Source organism: Equus quagga, chromosome 6, assembly GCF_021613505.1.
Source record: "Equus quagga isolate Etosha38 chromosome 6, UCLA_HA_Equagga_1.0, whole genome shotgun sequence".
Lineage (NCBI taxonomy): Eukaryota > Metazoa > Chordata > Mammalia > Perissodactyla > Equidae > Equus > Equus quagga.
In genome coordinates this window covers 38401692-38416105 of record NC_060272.1, presented here as the reverse complement: position 1 = coordinate 38416105, position 14414 = coordinate 38401692, and positions in this window count along the sequence as shown.

Below are 14414 nucleotides of genomic sequence, written 5' to 3'. Positions count from 1 at the left end.
ATTGTCTACTCTTTTTCTATTTCTTATCATCCCTTAAGCCATGGCAGAGTGACTTCTCAGAAACTGTTCCCATCCAGTCACTAATGACTTTCTAGCTAAATCTAGCATATTTGTTTCTCTCTCTTACTTGGTCTCTTGGAATCATCTGGCACTGTTAGCTCTTTGTGTGTTCCTCTTATAAGGCACTTTGATTTTGGCTTCTGAAATAAAACTCCATCCTGAATTTCCTCCAAAAGGCTCTGACTGTTCACTCACAGTCTCTTTTGTGGAGTCTTGTGCTAATGTTGTGCTCACACCTTCAAAACTAAAGTTCTCTGACTTTCACACTGTGGCCTGCACCTTCCTCAGGTACACAGTTTCCCTGGTTTATTTCACTGCATAGTTTCAGTTGATCTTTATGTGCCAAAGACTTACAAATCTAAATTTAACATCCACTGGTACGCCTCAGTGTTGCCTAAAATAGATATTCCCCCAAAATGCGTTTTCATTCCCCTCATTCTTTTTTTTTTAATCTAAGTAAAATAGTACTAACATATATCCTATCATTGAATTCAAAACTTAAGTAAGGTTACCTAGCCCTAGTAATCGCCCTAATTGCTAACTGTGTCTTCAATATATATTTTATAATCATACCTCAGAGCAATTATTATATTTCTAGAAAATATGAATCTCAGACCTCAAAAGCAGGTGTTGAAGTCCAATATTTGACTCCAAACTATTGTATAATTTGATTTAAATTATTATCGGTTCCCTTTAGACTGGATGGTGGAAAATTTTTATGTATTTGCCTCCCTCTTTCCACTGAAGCTTGTGGGAGAGGGCTGATTTCTATACTAGCACGGAGTCTGCAGGGAACATCAGGTCTTCACAGAAATAACTGAGATGTTCAACATCCTGTCGGGCAATGGTAGTGGTCTGCGGTACTTCTTTGCTGCTTCTATTTCTCACTTGAGAACAGAAACTCAAAACTCTTTAAGAACTGTCCACGGATCGATCTGGCCAGATACATTCATTTTCTCTCCAAGTTCTTGACATCTCTCAGGTAGTATTGGCAGGCAGTCTAAAAGAGCTCCATCTTTCTCACTCTTCCCTCCTTCCTCTTACACAGGATAGTTACTTTCTGGTAATGAAGTGAGTGGTGTCACATCCACACACTGCTTCTGCCACAGACTTTTGTTTTATACCCTGAATCAGCTTTCTTTCATCTATTCAGCAAAAACATTAAGCTGCTCTAAGGGTTTACATGTTTAAAATGAAAAGCCAGAAAGATATTAAGGCTATTTCTGTTTTCTTTCTTTTCACTCTTTTCTATCAAAGGCAAAGAAAGCTGATGATCATTGAACAGGAGGAAAGGCAAAATTAAGTGAGTAATATAAAAAAACTTCTCTAAGCATCTCAAAATATTATCTTACCATGCCACATATTTTAATTTCCTATATATTGTCTACAGTCCTCGCATATTCAAAACTCAGTGAAAGCAGGAACCACACATAACTCCTTTGCCTTTATATCCCTATTTGTGCCAAGGTCAGGAATATTGAAGATGATCATATACTTGTGGATAATATAAACAGATACTTATTGTAGAAAATCTTGTCTGTCTTCTTTATATGTAGACATGATTCCCATGACACATTGTGGCAAAATTGCTTATCCCTATGGGCAAATAGAGAATAGAATTCAGATCAAAGATAAAGAGTGTTATTACTCTGATTCAAAATTCTTTTTAAAGATTATCAAATCTCTTAGAGCTGCATTTAAAATAAAAACATTATTCAGAGTTCAGATTTAGATCCGAATGAGAATTTTTAGGAAACCAACAATCAAAAGCAGAGTAGGCAGCTATCTTAATATCCTTTGGGGGCCTTTGGCTTATTTTATTGCAGATTTAATCTTTTGGATGTGTTATTGGGCATGAACCAAAGCCAAACATGTTTAACTAGTAAAGCTTTGCAGTTATTTCAGAATTGCTCAGTGGAATGTATTATTGCAGTTACAAAATGATGTTTTAAGTCTGTTAAAGTGAATGCACTTTTCTGAGAAACAATATATGTCTTTAGAATGGTAAAGGACAGCATTTATTTGAATAAGAAAATTAGATTGCTAGATCTAGCTACTTAGAATATCAGTTCACAGGTTTTTAAACTTTAGTTTGTTTCATGGATCAATTCACAGTTATAAAACACTTGAAAGCTAAACTCTGATTATTTTTTTGGTGGATAATATTCTGAATTACTTCCATTGAAAATGTATTGATTTATTTCCTACTTTAAATACTAAATATCTACTTTTAACACTGATATGATGTCTTTAGTGGTGTGTGATGGACTTTATTTAATAAACAGGTATTGAATGCCTAGTCTGTTCTATGACCTTTTGAATAAAAACCATACTGCGCCTGCTTTCACTATCTGTATTGTTATTATCTAGCCTGTCTCCCATTTGTTTTCCTAAGTGTTAAAGGCTAAAGTAATTAAAATAAATTGATACTGGGTGAGAATTTTTTCTCTTGGCTTGCTTCCTTTTTGTAGTAAACTGCATATGAATAATACAGAGGTAGGCATACTGCAGCCTATAGGCCAAGTATAGCCTTCACTTGTTTTATTAAAATACGTTTTACTTTATTTTTTATTATATTTTTATTGAGATATAATTGACGATTGAGGCGTACAATGCGTTGGTTTGATACATTTATTTATTGCAATATGATTACTACAGCAGCTTTAGCTAACCCCTTTATCATGTCACGTAATTATCATTTCTTTTTTGTGTTGAGAACAGTTAAGATCTAGTCTCTTAGCAACTTTGAAGTTTATAATACAGCGTTGTTGACTATAATCACTATGTTGTGCTTTAGATCTCCAGACTTATTCATCTACTAGTCGCAAGTTTGTACCCTTAAGCAACATCTCCCAATTCCCCACTCCCCAGTCCCTCATAAGCACCATTCTACTCTTGTTTTTACAAGCTCAATTATTTCAGATTCCACATATAAGTGATATCATACAGTATTTGTCTTTCTCTGACTGACATCTCACCCAGCATAATGCCCTCAAGGTCCATCCATGTTGTTGCAAATTGAGTATGTCCATCGTTCTCAAGGCTGAATAATATTCCATTATATATACCATATCTTCTTCATCTATTCAATTGTTGATGGACACTGAGGTTGTTTACATATCTTGGCCATTGTGAATAATGCTGCAATGAACATGAGGGAGCAGATATCTTTTCAATTCCTTCAGATATATACCTGAGCGGGATTGCTGGATCATATAATAGCCCAATTTTTAATTTTTATTGGAATAAAACCGTGCTTCCTTCTTTATGTGTAGTCTCTGGCAGCTTTTGTGTAACAGTTGTAGAACTGAAGTTTTGCAACAGAGATGATATGGCCCATGTACCTAAAATATTCACTAATTGGCTTTTCACAAAGTTTACTGACTTCTGCTCTAATAGAATAATTAATTTAAAAATACAAATTCTTACGTTCCTGTGTAACAATTTTTCTTGCTGTTAAGTATATCAATAAATGTACATTGTCACACATTTTATAGAACAGGGCATGGGAAGACCACAGTATGAAAGGAAAATAAGGATAGGAAGAGTGGCTGCTGGCAAGAGACAATTTCAGGAGGAGGAATCTTGAAGAGAAAATAAGAGCTAGTGCAAATATAGGCAAGGGTTGCACAGTGGAAGCAAGCAGCAGGATGGTTTTATTTGCAGAAATTTGGAAGGAACAGTTCTACAAAAATCTATTGAAATTTAGGTCTATCTCTGTTTTGTGGCCATATCGCAAAGGTGAGGTATATTCTGCCTGCACGAAAATGTGATCTAACATAAAGACTGATGATGCCCACACATATACCAAGAAGGTATGAGCAGGTTTATTACTGACATAATGAGGCTTACAGGAGAAAGCAGGAAGGTCTCTAAAAGTGGTCAAAAAATGGCTTGAGGGAGAGAAGGTAAAGAAGACTGGCTTGGGTTTTACTGTGATTAGGGGGTGTCGCTTGGATGAGCCGTGATTTGAACTGTCCCCAGCAGCACCGCAGGAGGGAGCACCAGGGATTTCTTACTGGCTTGCCTGGGTGTGGGGCAGAAAGGGACGGAGTAGTGGGGCTTGAGAGCTATCCTCAGTGAAACATAAAAAAGGAGTTATCTGAATCTTCAGTGTTTTTCGGGAAATCATACTAGAGTATAAATATGAAGATCTGAGTTTCAGTTTTCTTTACATAATTGGCATTTGGTCAAATCTTTTAACCTCAAGTTCATACTTGAGCAAAATGGGAAGAACAAAACTAGGTTTCCCGTACTTCATAAATGTATTGTGATGCTCAGGAGGCATATTTGTGGGAGAACACCGACAACTAAAAGTACAGGGGAACAAAGTGTGCTATTATATGATTGTGTTTTATATCCTGTGACTTGGGGGCTATTTGCTTTATATATGTGGCTATCTGAGTGGGAAAGATAGACTATGATTATTTGAGTGAAATTTTGTAGATATCTCTAAGTATTTTTACATGTAATTGCAAGCCTGCTTTTGTTTCATTTTAGTAACAATTTTTCTGTGAGAAAAAACAAATGCTATTTTGAAATTATCCGGGTCATGACTTCAGCAGAAAGAAAGAAAGGACAGTGTTGCAACCTTTTGGTTATACTTTGACACTGTTGTATCAAAAAACTCAGGATAAAAATCACAACAACAAGCTATTACTGTATGAGTTACACAATTCAAATAGACACAGTAAAAAAATCCTTCACGTGAATGCCCTGCTGTTTCCAGGTGGAAACATGATAAATATCTTTTAATTGAAACACTTTATAAGTATTCTTACACTTTAATTTATGGCTGAAAATATGCATTCTAACAGCAACCCACTTGACATTTACAAGCTGAGAAAGAACATCCCTTTCTTGCTGCTACTGGTTATAGAAATGATAGTAATAAGAATGATTAGGAATTTTCTGCAACCAAATGTTGACCTCCAGGCTCACAGAAATGAAGCTAAGGAGATTCTCAGTAGTAAATCATCACAATGAATTTTCTGGCACATATTTAAAAACAAAAAACAACCTGGTTTAAAGAGCAAGATACACTCAAATCTGAAGCAGTTTAAAAAGTCTTACTAAATTATCTATTTTCAGATAGCCATTATATCTCATCTTTTTGTTTTCTTTAAGTTGCCAATAACTGACTAGTAGCAACGTCATTTCAGGGGACAAATTTTATATTTAATATCTCTGTTTAGTTGCTTCAGTAGAGCAAGGCAGGAACAGATCAATTATGCAGTTTTAATTCTCAATGAAATCAATACTAATAGATTATATCATCCCAATAATAAAAATAAATTTTAAATATTTCTGTCTCCTAAATTCTCTGATTGAACTCACATCTTGATCTCATTCTTTTCTTGTCAATTATAAATTATTTATGTTTTAATATTCTTGAAAAATATACTTCATTATAGACAGCTACCTTTTCCGGGCATTAAAGTAATATACTATCATAAAAATTATAAAATATAGAAAATCTTAAAGATTTTAAAAACAAAGAAAAATACCTTAAAGATAAATATTACATTTTCTCCAAAGTTCATCTAATTTTCAGCTTAACCAATTTCAATTCCTATTGTTCTATATGTCTTAATGGAATATAAGTTGTACAACCACTGATAGGATATATATTCTAATGTACAAAATTCCTTTGGTCATTATCAATAATGGTCAGTAATTTTGCCCTTTAGCATTTTATCAAAAAAATCAAATACATTCATAACAATTTCTTCTCGTTATATTGCAGACGGAACAAAAGCATGATGTTGTCTCAAGGTTCTAGATGAAGAAATAAATCCATCCATTCATCCTAATCTTAATGCTTTTGGTTAACATATAGAAATAATCAAAATGTCACTGGCTGTAGTTTAATGTGTAGATTTCAGGTAGAGAAATGCAATCTCTGTTTTGTCTGCCACTATTTACTCCGTATAATTGATGGCTGCATTTGAGTGTGATGGAAGTTGCTTCTGTTATCTCTCATGAAGAGGTAACATACTTCTAAAACAAGGTAAGATTCCACAATCGATAAAGAAGATTCTGTCCTGATACTTCATAACCATACCTCATATCTGTTAAGGTTACAGCATTCATCTCCATGCCTGAGTGCATTTAAGAATAAACTAATATAAGGTGAAACATCTAATTCCAGAGAGATCACTACGTGACCAGAATGTATTAGAAAGGAGGTGGAGTTCTAGAAGCATTTCCATTACTATCTGTGCAACATGAATATTCATCACACCATATACTTTACAAGCCATTGACTTTATAACTGTTGCAGCAATAATGAGGTTATATAGAACTATTGCTACAGCTGATGTTAAAAAATTTGATACTGGAAACTTTTGCATCTCACTATAAATGTTAGGATGCTAGCAATTCACACATGACCTTTGAGAATGTTTTGTTAGGTCTCAAAGATCTCAGGCATGGCCTTGCAACTTTCAGCACAGTAATCCACGTAGTATTGGTTGATCAAAGGAGTTTGGCGGCAAGTCAGGCTCTTCATACTCTGACCAAATATTTTCACTTGAAGTCCAGAGATGATATTATGTACTTCTTTAAAAAAAAAAAAAGTTCAATTCTCCCCTTTGCCTTTCAGGCATATATTTGTGCCCCTCTGAAATAAGACTCCAACTTGCAGACATAATACCTCTACCTAGCATAGACTACTGTTACATTAGTGTAAGTTAATCTTTCAAACCTCAGTTTTCTTTACCGTAAGATGGAGGCAAGAATAGCACCCACCTGACAGGGTTGTCATGAGGAACAAATGAAATAAAGTATGTATTAAAAGCCCAAAGTCTGACTCACAGTAAGTGCATTCTATCAGATGCACTTTTTTTTTTTTAAATTGAGGTATAATTGACTGAACATTATATTAGTTTCAAGTGTACAATGTAATGATTCAATCTTTGCATATATTGCAAAATAATCACCAGAGTAAGTCCAGCTAACATTTGTCAATGGACATGGTTACAAAATTTTTTGTTCTTGTGATGAGAACTTTCAAGATCTACTCTCCTAGCTACTTTTAAATATGCAGTACAGTATTATTAACTGTAGACGCCATGCTGTATGTTACATCCTCATGACTTATTCATTTTATAGCTGAGAATTTGTACCTTTTGACCCCCTTCATCTATTTTGCCCACCCACTCCCCCCTCCTCAGGCAGCCACCAATCTGTTCTATATATCCATGAGGTCAGATTTTTAATTTTATTTTATAGATGTCAAATATTTTCTAACATTGTGAAATTTCAGTTGTACATTATCATTTGTCAGTCACCATATATATATATATATATATATATATATATATATATATACACCCCTTTACCCCTTGTGCCCACCCCACAAACCCCTTCCCCTCTGGTAACCACTAATCTGTTCTCTTTGTCCAGGTATTTGTTTATCTTCCATATATGAGTGAAATCATTTGGTGTTTGTTTTTGTCTGGCTTATTTCACTTAACTTAATACCCTCAAGGTCCATCCAGGTTGTTTCAAGTGGGATGATTTTGTCTTTTTTATTTTTATTTTTTTGAGGAAGATTAGCCCTGAGCTAACATCTGCTACCAATCCTCCTCTTTTTGCTAAGGAAGATTAGCCCTGAGCTAACATCCGTGCCCATCTTCCTCTATTTTATATGTCTGATGCCTGCTGCAGCATGACTTGCCAAGCAGAGTGTAGGTTCACACCCGAGATCCAAACTGGCAAACCCTGGGCTGCCGAAGCAGAAGGTGTAAACTTAACCAGTGTGCCACCAGGTTGGCCCCTGATTTTGCCTTTTTTATTGCTGAGTAGTATTTCATTGTATATATATACCACATCTTCTTTATCCATTAATTAGTCAATAGGCACTTAAGTTGCTTCCACGTCTTGTCTCTTGTGAATAATGCTGCAATGAACACAGGGGCGCATAAGTCTCTCTGAATAGCTGATTTCAAGTTCTCTGGGTAAATAACCAGTAGTTGGATAGCTGGGTCATATGGTATTTCTATTTTTAATTTTTTGAGAAATTTCCATACTGTTTTCCTTAGTGGCTATACCAGTTTGCACCTACCAGTATGAGGGTTCCCTTTTCTCCTTATCCTCTCCAAAATTTGCTGTCTTTTGTCTTAGTAATTATAGCCATTCTAACAGGTGTAAGGTGATATGTCATTGTAGTTTTGATTTGCATTTCCTTAGTGATTGGTGACGTTGAACATCTTTGCATGACTGTGTTGGCCATCTCTATATCTTCTTTGGAAAAATGTCTGTTCAGATCCTCTGTCCATTTTCCATCAAGTTGTTTGTTTATTAATGAGTAGAGAGGATAGTGTGTACAAAGTAACAATGTAGAAAGTTATAATGTAGAAATATATAACAAATACATTTCTCTGAATACAGAATAATATTTCTATAAGATAAAAGTGAAAGATGATACAAAAAAAGCTCTTTCTCCTTCTCTTACTATTACTACTATTATTTCAAATTAGATTTATGTATTACTGCTTTAGAATATGCATTATTTTGTGAATATAATTTTATTTAAAATTTGCAAAAATATGTAAGAAAATACTTGAGTATTTATTTTGGGGAAAAATATGCAAGAGTGACTCAATAAATTGCGCAAAGTTGTGTAATTTACAGAATTGTAGGTGAGACTCAGGCTCAAGTCTTCAGTCTCATGATTTCCAACAACAGAAAACCTGATAAAGTTCAGGTTAGAGAAAGATTTGAACACTTGATTTTGTCATTTTGATTTTATCCTTTGAGAAGTTAGAATCTACTATTTTAGAGCTAGGAGTCTAGATTGTGTAAATGTATTTGGAGAGAAATCTGAAATATGGAGTTAAAAAAGTCTTTCAGTAGGCTACTCAAGCTCTCCTGTGTCCATTAAAAAGGCTCTTAAAAGGAAATACTAGATGAGTAGTTGAGAGGAATGAAATAAAAAGGAGACTTGATAGAATACTGCATACAATTTATTATTGGGAAAAAATTTTGATTGAAATAAAGGATCAAGGGAAAACTTGGATGACATGGAGAATTGTGCCATTAACAGGAATAGATCTGTCAAAAAGAGGAAATGTCTTACAGATATCTAGCTGTATTTTTGGAAGTTTGCATGAGAGCAGCAGATGGTTTTTAGCAGTCACAATTATTTTCCATAGGGCATATTAGTACACATTTGGGATGTGTCCAGACATTGAAGACCACTTTTTAAAAAATCCTAATAGTTCATTATGAACCTACTTTTAGAAAGTTAAATATATTTGTCAAAGCAGCAGCTGTATCGTGATCTAAGGTGAAACAAAAGCAGAATAGGCAGGAAAAAGATCATTGAGGACACGTCAAAACAAAACTTCAGATATGAAGTATCATTGTGGATACCTGGGCACTTGGTCTTTAAGAGATGGGCCACCTGCTCTACCATGGAGGACAATGTCATTACCGGTGCTTGCACTCACCCTCAGATGTAATTCCATATATCTCCGTAGTTTTGTTTTCATAAAATAAGGCTGAAGTTGTGGATAGCCAAAGAAAGCCTGTCTAAACACTTCTGTATCACTTTTAGTATCTTATGATTATCTGTTATATATTGTATCACTTTTAGTATCTTATGATTATCTGTTATATATTAGTCGAGAATACTGAGAAATGAGTGCATATATATGGATACATTTTTTCAAATATTTAAAATAATCTGAAAATACTTTATCAAGTATTTTTTTAAATATCAAAATTATTTAAGATAGAATTATTACTGCAGCAGGTAATAGATTTTTCTGCTTTCTTGTGCAGAAAATAGCTAACATATATGCATTTTTTATTGATGACTCAATGTGATCAACATATTATTGTCCTAAAAAATATAGTGAGATGTAACTCCTACCTAATTTGTCAACGTCACCCTGTCAGCTACAAACTGTTACTTTCCATGCTGTCACTGTGCCTGGCTCCAAAATCTCCACCATATTCTAATTTATTATTCATTTCTTCTCTAGGAAAATAAGCAGACAACAGCGATAAAACGTATGTATTAAACAATTTTCAATATTTAGCAGAGTGAGTTAAGAGTAAGTTGCAACCTATTCCAGTGTGCATTTTGTTGTTGTTTTTATGTTCAAAGGGGCAAAACCTTATATACACAATGAAAAGTTTTCCTAAAAGAGATTCAGTTTAAAATTGGTGTATTTTCAACACTGGAGCAAAACAAAGGGTTAGATTAAGCAGCATTAAAGATTAAACGTGAAGTAAAGAAATCTGTGTTTTTTGTTTTTTATGTGCTTAATCTTGTTCCTAGCATTCATTACATGTTTGTAGACATAGAAACAGACATAGAAAGAAGAACTTATTTTGAATTCCATTTTGAACCTGAGAATTAATCTTTAATCTAATATACATCTTAGTTGTTTCAAAAAAGAGTGTGTTTATTGTAGAGAATTATTAATCAAGTCAGAAGACATGCTAATCTTTGTTTTAATTAGCTACGGTCTAACAAAGTGAGCCTTTTTTAATACAAAATCGCGATACCACTATCCATCTGACGGCAGTTTATTAAAGATACAAGCATGAGAGAACATCACAGGACCGCTAGAGCCCTGATATTGCAAACCCATCTACTAATGGATAAATCAATAGTAACAACAACCAATTGTATCATTATTGTTAATGAATCTGAATTTATCTTTAAATGTAGTGAATAGGCATTAGAATTCAACTATAAGTAATAAACAATGCACCTACTTTTTCAAAAGTATTATTTACACAATGTTGTATAATAAATATACTTTAAGCATAGTTCTTCACACAAAATAGTAGCAAACACTAAATGATGCTCTACTAACTGAAATATGATACATGCCACGACAGAAGCACAAATAAAGTGCCATAGGAGTGTAAAGTGTGAGAGGTAAATTCCTATGTTAGGGCCTGGTTCTCAGCCAGAGGCAATTTTGCACACAAACACCCTCCCCTACATAATGAACATTTGGCAATGTCTGGAGACATTTTTGCTTTTCACAACTTGGGGGTGCTATCGCATAGAGAGGGTAGAAGCCTGCGATGCTGGTAAACATCCTGCAACAAAGGATGGCCCTCACAACCAAGAATTATCTGGCTCAAAATATAAATAGTTCTAAGCTTGAGAAACCCTGTTGCAGAAATTGCGAAAAGCTTCCCCAAAGAGAACACAAGTAAGTTTACCATTGAAAAATATGTAGGGTTTCAAAAGCCAGAATTGGGGTGGAAATGTAAGGATACTTAGTGAGCAGCATGGGCAAAATCCATTATTTTAAAGGTAAAGGTCATATTTGAGGAATAAAGAATGATTATTTGGTTAATGGCTGGAATGTAATGTACATCCCAGATATACAGGTACAGAAAAGAGGAGAGTGAAAAATTGAGTTAAGGGACAATGGAGGACAAGCCAAGACTTCATATATATATGTATAACATATTTATATATAACACAAACAATGTGTTGCATTTAATAATAAACTAGGATGATCTTATAATTCTATTTTGTAATGAGTTCTTGTAATTGTTGTTGTTTTGTTTTTCTTAGCTAGTATTTCCATGTCACTCTGCCAGTTTTTCTCCTAATGAGTGAATTTACTCCACTTTATAGATGTATCAGAACGTACACAACCAGTCCATCACCAACTGGAAGGTAGACTGTTTTACAATATGTTTACACAAACAATGTTGCAATTAACATGTCTGCAAGTATTTGCAAATGTTTCCAATGATATATTTTCTCAAGTGCTTTCGTAGCAAGGAAGGATTTTATGAAAAAATCTTTTAAACACCGATGTTTTTGCAAAGCTGAAGCAGGAGATTACAGGGAGTATAAATAGGGAAGAGGCAGTGGGAATGCAAATAAGTACCCCTGTTCAATAATAACTGTAGAGGTAGATTTTATACATTTGGTGTTAATTACAGAGTGGGTGAAATTTGATGGAGCATCCAAATCTTCTAGGATGAGTGCCTGATGGTGACGTAGTAGTGTGATGGTTAATTTTACGTGTCAACATGACTGGATCGCAAGGGGGCCCAGATATTTGTTCAAACATTATTCTGGGTGTGTCTGTAAGGGTGTTTCTCTGAGTCTAGGATATGAACTGGTAGAGTGATTAAAGCAGATTGCCCTCCCTAATGTGGGTGGGCCCCATCCTAAGCCTAAATAAAGGCCTAAATAAATGAAGGCCTAAATAAAACAAAAAGGCTGACCCTCCTGTAAGAGGGAATTCCTCCTGACAACTGACTTCCAGCTGGGACCTCGGTTTCTTCCTGCCTTTGGACTTAAACTGAAACATCAGTTCTTCTGAGTTCCAAGCCTATCAGGCTTTGGGTTGGAACTACACCATCGGCTCTCCTGGGTCTCAGGCCTTCAGACTCAAACTGGAACTATACCACCACCTCTCCAGGGTCTCCAGCTTGCCAGCAGATCTTGAAATGTTTCAGCCTTCATAATCATTTGCAACAATCTTTTATAATAAAGCTTTTAAAATACATAAAAACATATATAGAGACATATATATGAATTAATAATATTGATTAATTAATAATAATAATATGTAATAGTATATCTATTTGAACGTATGTATAGGTATGCATATATCCTATTGGTTCTGTTTCTCTGGAAAACCCTGACTAATTCAAGTAGTAATTGCGATGAATTCATCTTAACGTGTTGCTTTTGCCTTGTTTCATTTTGACATTGTTTGTTTCAAAAATGAGTTTGTGTGCCAACACAAGTCAAAATGCTTAAAAGCTAGATCATGATTTTTTATTACTCTACTGTATATAGGTAGCAATTGACTTATTCATGGCTTTGAATGACTCTCTCTGTGACAATGGTAGTTTCCATCTTTATCCTGCCTTTGAAATCTCTTGACAATTAATAAATCCCTATTTTTCTCTTTTTTTTGAGAGGAAGATTGGCCCAGAGCAAACATCTGTGTCAATCTTCCTCTATTTCATGCAGGATGCTGCTGCAGCATGGCTTGATGAGCAGTGCTAGGTCCGCATCCAGGATCCAAATTGGAGAACTCCAGGCCACTGAAGCAGATCATCTTAACGTAACCACTACTCCACCAAGCCAGCCCAGATAAATCACTATTTTCTGACAAATTCTCAACTCTTGCTTTCACTATTGGAGCAATCCTCTATTCTTTCTGTGGAATATACAAAGTCATCAGTGCCATGGGTGCTGGTATCATCATGCTGTTTCTACCAAATTTTTCTGTTTTCAAATATTTTTCCTGTATCATATTATGCAAACTACACAGAACTTGAACTCTTTTTCTCAGAGATAGCATTTGTTCTTTATTTAAATTGAAATTCATTTTTATTGATTTACAACTGGAAAATCTATATTCTCACAAGAGCAAATACTTATTTAAAGGACAAATGTTAATGAGAATGTCATGATTTTTGACTATTAAAATATTAACATCACAGGGGGCCAGCCCCATGGTGTAGTGGTTGGGTTCAGCATGCTCTGTTTCGGTGGCTCAGGTTCAGGGGTTTGGATCCCGGGCACAGATTTCTACCACTTGTCAGCCCTGCCATGGTGCTGACGCACATATAAAGTGGTGGAAGATTGGCACAGGTATTAGCTGAGGGCTAATCTTCCTCAAGCAAAAAAAGAGGAAGATTGGCAACAGATGTTAGGTCAAGGTGAAACCTCCTCAGCAAAAACAAAAAATTAACGTCGTAGAAATTTTGAGAAAAAGTAATAGGCTTCCAATCTTATCTCTTACAATTGTAATAATGCTTGGAAATTTTATATATTTATTTACATAGCTTATGAATCTAAGATCAAGTTTCTGAAACCCCAAAGGGAGGGATGACTTGAGAAAAGACGAATGTTTATATTTAATGTAAACGTTATTGTTACATGCCTGGTGTTCCAGTCACTGTGGATACAATCTTGAGCGACATTGGACTCCAGCTGCCCTTGACTCAGGTATCAAAGACACCGAAAGAAGCTTCATCTGGTCTGTTAAGGATGGGCTGGTGCTCATCCCTTCGTGTGATTCAACCTCAGCTCTACATCCACCCCAAAGATCAAAAAGACTTTTTGATATAGGAAAAATTGGAATTTAAACTTTGTCCACAGCTTTCTACCTCTCTCCTTGGAGTGATACTTAAACTGTATAAAACTCATTTTCCCCATTTCACAAGACAATGTAGGTAAAGCACTTGGAAAACACTAAATGTTAACTATATTATTGGTAAGGGATTGCTGAATTTTAATGAATGTATATACTTAAACTATATAAATGTTTTAAACTCTTTTCGTGGGCAAGCTAGGCTCTAGGCTTTATTTACAGTATCATGTTTTTAGCAATAAAATATAT